The sequence below is a fragment of the Meleagris gallopavo genome, chromosome 4, assembly GCF_000146605.3.
Source record: "Meleagris gallopavo isolate NT-WF06-2002-E0010 breed Aviagen turkey brand Nicholas breeding stock chromosome 4, Turkey_5.1, whole genome shotgun sequence".
Lineage (NCBI taxonomy): Eukaryota > Metazoa > Chordata > Aves > Galliformes > Phasianidae > Meleagris > Meleagris gallopavo.
This window is the reverse complement of record NC_015014.2, coordinates 42435218-42444582: the sequence shown is the minus strand read 5'-3', so window position 1 is coordinate 42444582 and position 9365 is coordinate 42435218.

The window sequence follows — 9365 nt, the reverse complement described above, 5'->3', positions numbered from 1 at the left end:
AGCAGCACCTCTGAAGAAAACGTTTAATTCTAATTTGCAACTGTCAATGTTTTCTGACTTCATCCTATGTGGATTGGATTGATTTTTGAATTCATAGCCCCTGAAGCAGAAAAAAAGGAATTTAAGCACACCTCTTTGGGCAGGGCTATGGTGCACCTCACAAAAAGAAAAATGCCCAAAAGTAGCAACCAGCACAACCCACACTGCTGCCTGGAGCGCCCTTTGGTTCCCAGAGGTGCAGCTTTATAAACACAATAGCTGTCTGGTTCAACATAGTATGGAGCACAAACCATTCAATCACTTGTCAGTACCCCTTCAGTACACTGGTATGGTTTATGATGCTAATATATCTAGCATTATTTAACATCATATATGTGTCTATAATGCTACATATAGCATTATATAGCATTTGCTAGCAAAGAAAGAGATTGTATCTTCTGGAAATGAGTACAGAGCAACAAGCTCTCGACAGAATGCTGGGGAGGCATAACTAAAAAACTCTAAAAAAAGTATTAGATTTGATGGGAATCTGAAAAGGCTGTTAAAGAACAAGTGATTTTTAATAAAGCAGAGTTTCATGTGATACCATATTTTATTAAGAATTTTTCTGCAGGCTATGTCCTAAATATACAGTAGCTTTCTTTATCTGGTTGACCCTAGATACATGGAATTTCACTAGTTAAATATGCTCAGATAACAAGAGTTTTGCACATAAGTGCTGCTCCCTAGTAGATGTGACCTTCACTGACATAATGAGAGATTTTGGATAAAAGATGGGTGTGCTGTACTGACTTTGAAGACTTAAGCTTCATTAAACAATTCTGCAGACTGAAACTAATCTACTCTCCTAATAATTGCACATCTCCAGGAGCATTTCAATAGGTAAGTGCAACTGTAACAGCTGGAAGGTGTTTGGCTTATAAAAATAAGATCTACATGACAGCTGCACAAAACTACTGTCTCACAGACGTTCATATCAAGCTACAGTACTGTCGTAAACAAGCAGCATTACCTTGTGTATTTTCACTGATATAGGTTAGCAATTCCCCCAGGGGTGAACATGGTACTATTGCCTGGGTTTGTTGTGTTAAGTCTTTTAGAGCCCCAGATCATGGTTCTAACTGTATTTTCATCCCAGACAGATAAATGAGCATCTGTACAGACTGCATATACCAATGAACAGCACAGCACAGCACAACAGTTCTGGCTCACGCAACACAATCCATCCGTACGTGTGCAATGGCCATTCTCTCAGACAACAATCAGCCTGGACTCCCAAGCATCCGGAAGCATGGCAGATCACTGCAAAAATACAGGAAAAGACATATCCCATATGCTTGTCCTACAGCACATGGGATTTGACCATGCAGAACAGGAAATCCTATGCAATATAAGCAGTCCAGCACTGCTGGCACTGCTCAGGGGACTGGGGAGTGTGCGTGGCAGTTCTGGGTTGCTACCCTGTGTGCTCACATTCGGTGAGGGCCACCTGGGATCCGGTCACAGCAGAGCCCAGCATCCTGCTGCCTGAGCCTGCAGCTTACCACACCCCTCCCTCTGGCTTGCAAGAAGCTACTCACATGCTTAAAATTAGCCCTGGACCTGGGCCAGACTTCTCAGCACATTATGGGACAGAGCTGTTGACAGATGATCTTAACTCTCTGGCCTGTGAGAATTTGCTGCATGCATTCTGCCGAACTGTGAGCCTGAGGTCTTGGCCTCCAGTCCTTGCTGCAGAACCTGTATTCTTTTCATGGGAATTAAGACATCAGTCTCATCAGTTAGCTCAGCTTGGATGCCATCACAATTAAAACCTCCTGAGTAGGCTTCAGCTTGTATCATACTGCACAGAACTCATCCCACACCCATCCTGCCACTGCCTTCCCTAGTCCCAGCAGCTGGGCTTTGCAACAGCCTGTCAGCCATCTGCTCTTCATACCAAAAAGTGACCACGTGGAGAGGAGAGGAAAGGAGAGGAGAGGAGAGGAGAGGAGAGGAGAGGAGATGCCAGGTTCATAGAATCACAGAATCACTGAGGTTAGAAAAGACCACTAAGGTAATCTAGTTCAACCATCAACCCGTCACCCCATGCCCACTAATCACATTCTCCATTGCCACATCCACATATTTCACAAACATCTCTGAGATGGTAATTCCACCACCTCCCTGGGCATCCTCTTTCAAACCCTCACCACTCTTTCTGAGAATAAATTTTTCCTAATATCCAACCTGAACCTCCCTGGCATGCAAGCAGACAGAAAGTATTAAAATTTTAAGTGAGAAATATGGGCTAGCAATGATAAGAAGTGAAGATAGAAAAGCCTGTAGCAGAAAACAGGAGCCATTGAGTCAAGTATAGGAGGCATTTGTAGCCTCTGGGGACAGGTGGGCTCATGTCCTTTGAGCAGGAGTCAGAGAATTGAACACCCTGGCTGAATGAGCACAAGACTGTCATCTCCCATGGTGCTACACAGAGTCCATAGTGTTACACTCCGGTTAAGAAAGAAGAGCAAAGGAAGGAACACAAAATGCCTGGCCCCCAAAAGGCAGCACCTTGCCACCTTTTCAAATCCACTGCAGATGCATACCTAGGCAGACACACCACTACAAAAAACAAGCCTGCCTTAAGTATGCTTCACTTCCTGGCTAGTGTCTTATCAGTGTCTTCCCTGGGTTTTTGATCTACAGATGAGTGGGCTGGGAAGTAGCTGAAGATTCCCCTTTTGCCTCACGTGTGGAAATGTTCTAATTATAGGCTGCATCAGCAGGCTCCCGCTCCTGTTGTGGTGTTCCATGTTGTTTATGTCACTGAAACAAAAGAGAGAACCCACCTCCCCAAACCAGCCAAATCACAAGGAACAAAATGCACTCTTTTATCTTTCTGTCAAGTGAGGCGAGTTTATTATCTGCCCCAGCCTGTGGCTGGGATCAGGTCTCCCCCAGGGCAGCAGTTTACAGTCTGATTAGTGTATAGCTTCCTGCAGTAAATGGCTGGCAGGAACCAGGACACAGGAGGAAGAATGGAAATTCAGGGATAAGATTTAAGCTCGGGGCTTAGTTTTTATTGCTTTTGCTGTATGTCAATACATATTTACCTGATAAGCCATACACACTATACATTTGTACACACATACCTACAGATGGTAAACCAGGAAGGACTGAACCAGCTAAATGTGTAACAGGGCACCTCTGCAGCATGTTCTGAGTTTTCTGCTTGTCCCGTTGGCAAGGCTGGTAGAAATGGAGAAATGTAGAAACAGTGCTGGAGCTGTGCAGAGCTGCATGTTTCGAGTCTGAAAAACCTCGGAGTCAGTGCAGTTGGAAAGAGTTCAATTATTTTACCTTCTTGCAAAGTAATTATTCAACTTTGAATTTGTAAAGCATTTCCTTTAATAATCTTGTTATAAAAAAAAAACTGCTAGAAATGTCTGTTAGAAAATACAAAGGTACAACCATATACAAATGTGTAGCAACAGGAAGAACCTCTTTAACAGCTATGAATCTTTGAGGGATCTCTTCAAAATGATGTTCAGTGCCAGTACTGACTGTTTGGAGCCCAACAGCACTGTAGTAGGACAACCTCTATTACAGAAGAGGAAAACAGTTGCATTGCTACCTAAAAAACTTTCTGAAGATGTCTCAGCAATGGAGAAAAGTGACTGGAAGAGTAACTTTGAGCAGCTTACATCCTTCTGGATCAGCCAGTGCAAAGCACACTGCAATGAGAACCATTTTTGTGGATTAAGATTCTGTGAAGGTTTATCAGGAAGAGCTTTTCTTCACTGAAGATTCTAGATGTGATTTTATTAGATGCATTGATTCAGATTTAAAGATAAACTTCAGATGAATTTTGTAGCAGGAATTTAAAAGCCCTACTCTACTGCCTTTTAGTCACTTAGTGTTAGCATCTCTTTATGTTCTCTTTGCTCAAGTTTAAATCTTTCTTCCAGATAAATGGGATAAAGATGGAGAACCATGGTAATGATACTGTGTGCATTAATGCTGCGCACTGTGTAACTCTGATTTACTCCAGATGTTTCTATACCATCTTTTCTGAGCCTGTCACAAAAATAAACTATGTTGGTTTCCCAGCCAAAGTGAGTTAGCGTTACTCTCGTCATCCAACTGAAGCCAGTAGGCCACAAGGAGCACGGAGAAGACAGCACAGATGCAGACCTCGGATCAACTCCCAGGGCTCTCTATCCATGAGGTGCTGAGAGGTGTTGCCTTTCCAGACAGGATAAATGAAAAAAAGCAGCCAGACAGCAGGAGAGACAGTTGCATTCCCTCACCATCTCCATGAGCTACATTGTCTAGTGACTCAGCAGCAGTTGGGCACACTAACCTTTCACGCACACACAGAAAGGAATTACAAATCAGTCAAACAACTGTTGGTGGAAGGGAAGTTGTCTCAGATGAGCTGTTTCAGCTGTTTTCATAAGGAGGAGCTGCTGCAGATGCTGCGGCTGTGGCAGGTAGTTGGACTGAACACTGCCTTCATGTTCATTATTATGAATCTTAAACTACCATTCATATTTTTCATATAGTACAAATCCAGGTGTTTTTTTTAGCTTATGATACTCCCCACTAGATTTTCCTGAATGTTCACCAGACATCCTGGCTACTGCTAGTTCCATAGTGTGGGCACATGTACTCCCAACCAAGGTGTGTCATAGAGAAAGCAAATTTAAAATACGGCCAAGGCAGGGTGCAAACCAGCTTCACCATGGGAGCGTACTCTCACCCTGTAGTAATCCCAAAATGGGGTAAGTTACTTCTGTTTACTGTAGAGACAAAGCACGAGCACGAAAGACTTTTGCAGGGCAGCTGGTACACTGTTTTCTTGAGATAACTTGCCTGCAGTTGGCCTTCACTCAGATCTCTGCCAGAGACAGCAGACAGAACAGACAGAACAACTTTCCCAGCCTCTTTTTAATTATTTTTCTTTCCGGGATTTTAATTCTTTTCTTTCTTTCTCTCCTAGCTCCTCTTTAAATTAGGTGAGCTAGCAGCAGAGATAGAAGTGACTACACAAGTCACATGGCAGGAATTCTCTGCACATGGTAGATCTGCCTCAGATGTAAAGACAAGTCACAGAGTGGCACTAGGAGAGGATTCGCAGCAGGCTTTCCTCAGCTGAACTCACTCCTCATGCATCTGGTAAAATGGAGTCCTGAGCACATAATTCCATGGTTGCTTTTTGTTTTTGTTTTGTTTTGTTTTGTTTTGCACAGGAAGAATGTCGGCTTGCAGTGTGATAATCCATGGTGAATGGTGAGTATTAATTTTACAGACTTGGAAATTCAAGGGCTTAACTTACAAATGCATAGAGTGATTCTTTTTCTACCTGGTCATATTGCCAGGACGTATGACTCAAATTTGTTTTTTACCCAGTAGAGATACAGAGATTTATCTTGGAAGCAGGCTTTTCTCAAATGGCTTGTTCTGCCTTCAACCCCAGACCCAAAACCCAAATGCTTCAGCACTTGGAATGAACTTTGCTCAGGCACTTTTTTCATTTTTTGTAGCTTCCTCATGTTCCCCAACCTTCTTCCACATAAAAAATGTTTTATATTCAATAGGGAGCTTGTCTTTAAAAATACCTAATGACATATCTTGCCTGGGGGAAATGTTCGTGTGCCTGAAGTCTGGTCAGCATTACACCCTTTAGCTCATGGAATGGTGTCTTTCATACAAGAACAGTTTACTGACGTAACTGGTTGCTTCAATATGTGCAGTAGATCTCAGTTAAAAAAAAAAAAACAACAAAACTTAACTTTTGTTTTGTGGCTGTGAGATGTCAGAGCACAGTGATGTACAGATGTTCCAGAGAGGGGAGTGCAGAGCCAACCACGGCAGCTTAGCCTGAGTCAGAGTCTTCATCTCAGCACAGGGGGAGGAAACGCTGAGCTTTAGATAGCACTGCATAGTGAATAACATTGCAATCCATCTCCTTCCTACTCCACATGATGCTACCACGTCATGAAGCTCGATGGAGAGGATATCTGCCTAGCAGAATGCATTTTACAGCTTGTTGCCTCTGATGGAACACATAGACCCCAGTTACAGTTTGAGAACAAATCTGTGTTCAGAAATGCATACTTTTTTTCCCAGGTGCTTATAATGGCAGCTGTCAAGGCTGCAGTTAAGTGCCATTGGGATCTCTACAATACGGTTTCATCTCTGTGCCATACTCAGTTTGGATTAGAAACTACAGTATTTTCTCAAGAAAATGCTCAAATCTCCTTTGAAATTTCTGTGTTTTATGTAAGCTACCTGTATGTTTGGATCTAATGATGGGAAGTGTACAGAATCCTTCTCTTTTCAAAACAAGATTAATTTAAGTCCAGCAGGAAGAGCTTAACTATGGAAGATTCTATATATAGAATATTTTTCTTTTGTGTACAGCTGAATGTATTTCCAGATCCTCTTAGTGACTGTCATGCTGCAGATAAACACAAAACATGTCCCACCTTGAAAGTCCAATGATCACGAAACTTGGGAAGAAGTCTCTTCCTTCCTCTGAATGCAGATATTCATTGTTTGATAGCACAATTGTTGATGTACTTACAGTATTTTGTTGTGACTGTTCAAACCAGCTCACAGACGCTCAGAAGCATTGAATAACTTAAGTTAGAAGTGACCTGGAGATCTCCTAATCCTGTGCTCAGAACAGGGTCAGTTTTTCAGTTAGATCACATTGCTCAGGGTATTGTGTAGACCAGGTTTAAATATTGGAAGTGTACTTGACCTTTCTGGCCAACTTGTTTGAGTGACTGACTAGCCAAAAAGTGAAAAACTGCTTGAACTAGGCATAATAGGGACTGATTTAAATATAAATAAACCATTTGGTGCCAAATGGAAAATAAGTGTTTACCACCTCAAAAATGCAGGATTGTCAAAAACCTCAAATAAGAAATTCAGTGTTGTCAGCAGCATAGAACTACAGATTTTATAATTTAAAAGATAAAAACTTCATCCAGAACATTCTCAAGTTTCTCTTCTTGACTGCTTTCCTTTGATCCAGTCGAATAGTTCTAGAAAATTAAATTTACAGTCTCCAATGGTAATATTTTAAAGATCAAAATCATCTTAACATATTTTTAACAGAAAAAAAAAGGACTTTATAAAGAGATATTCCATAAAAAACAAAAGTTCAATTTTTGCTTAACTGAGTGAGTACCCAGGTTCATTCCTTGTGCTCAACATACACTGCTAGGTGGAGAAATAGTTTATGTTAGCATTATTGTAATTATGTCAGAAAACATGCTTGCTAATTAAATACACACTTAATGAGTGTAGTTAATAAGCCACTGAACAATGTCTGACAATTTGCACAGATAACAATGAGCTCAGATTGAGTAAGCAATTGAATTCCCAGTTCTAATGTGATAGTGTGCAAAGGGTCCAAGCAAGGATTAAATCCTCTTTCAGCAAGGTATTGTGCAAACAAATAGCAGAAAGAGAATCACTCTCCTAAGTTCACCACCTCAAGCAATGCATTGCCAACAACAGTAACACCTACAGCCAGAGTTGGCCACATTTTCTTTATTAATGTGCAGGGAAGCTTATTAACTGTATTCAGTATTAGCTGAATTTCATGAGAGTCTGGAAACTGGCACTTAGGATGGAAGTCCAACCAGAAGGAAGACATGAGGGATCTCTTAATCCTGGTGATGATAGGAATGCTTTTGTCTTGACTCACTGAGATGTACTGCAAGGGGCACAGTGGAGACATATCACGTTGCCTGTCCTCCCCTTGGTCTTTGTGTAAGGGCCTTCAACTCTATGCCCTAAGTCTACCAGTTCAAGACTGCTGGATAAAAAAACAGATTCAGTGTCCCATAAAATGAAGGCATCTGAGCCAAATGTTTTAACAAAACTGGCTCATTCATTTAGTTCTGTGTCAGATTTACCATTTCAACTGCCACTATTTAAACATTTAATATTTAAGGAAATATTTTTGGAATACAAGCTCCCAAATACAGTCAGACTGCTACTACTTTCAGTTACCATAAAGCCACAGAGCTGAGTACCCAGCTTGTTGGAAGACACAGATGAGAGATGGTACAGGAGTGATAACATCACAGAAAGAGCACATGAAGAGCATGAAGTAGGTTCACAAGTAGTCTAGAGAGCATTTTTTACACTTATCAGATTAACAACAAACAAAGGTCGGGAGATGGCTGGAACAATCCCTCTCTGCTCTCCGCGTGTTCCCCAGTGTGCTTTAAGGCACGCGCTGGGGCACGCCGCCTCACAAACCCTTCCTCACTGGGAAGGTGGAATCAATTAGCATGCGGGATATGGGCTTAAGGAGCAAATCCTCACTGCTCACACCCTGAGAGTCAGGCACTGGCAGGGCTGTTTGCTCACATGGAGCCCGTTAGTTACACAAACACAGCCAGGGAAGATAGTGTTACAGGTGAAATCCTGCAGCTCTTCTAATGAAAGTGAATGCGTCCGCCTTCCTGTTTTTCCGGCATACCCCTGTGAGCCGGCCCTTGTTGCACATCAGCTGGTCAAACGCCAGTCTGCTCCCTTCCATTCGGCTCAGTACGTTTCCTATCTCTCATGCTGATTTTAACACAAAAAAAAGCAAAAGAAATATTTTGATTTTTCTTGGGAGTAACACCTAAGGCAGCTCTTTGATGCAGATGAGGTCTGTTTGGAGAAACAGCTGGGGAAAAGAAACCCTGCAAAAACAAGTCAAAAATGGCAATTTTGGAAAGAAAAGCATGCTTTTTTAATTTGTTTTTTCTAATGATCTTTGACCTTCCCATTTACATTTATCTTCCTGAGTTTAAGAAGGAAGCAGTGTTACTGACACTGAAAAAGTAAAACTCTTCAAACAGAGCCCTGAAAGCATTAACCTCTTTGGGGGAGAAGACTGCTTTACTGACAAAAAGTATAACCTGCACAGTGAGCACTCATCTGAATGCAAAGCCAAGGAATTAAATGCTCTTCTCCAGCATGGGATCTTGTGATGAATAAATATTAATTCACTCTGTGATTTGGTGACACCCCTAAGCACTACTCAGTCTGTGCAAGAAGAGGTAGATGAAGTCTGAATTCTGATGGAAGGATGGAGTCTGTGGGCAAGAGAGATTCTCTTGGTCTTGCTGGGAGCAGCAGTTTTCCCCTTCTTCAGACAGCAGTTGTAATGCTTAACATTCACAAGCCAGCAGTAGTGATCCTGGGCACACTGCACCGTGACTCCCAAGGGTCACTGTTTTGGGGTGAAGATGGTCTGTGCCAACACAGGAGCAGCTCAAGGAGGAAAAACTCCTCTGAGAACTTGGTTATAAATCCCAGTGAGATACTTTTTCACAAAATTAGCTCAAAAATGTGGAGGGTTTTTTTTT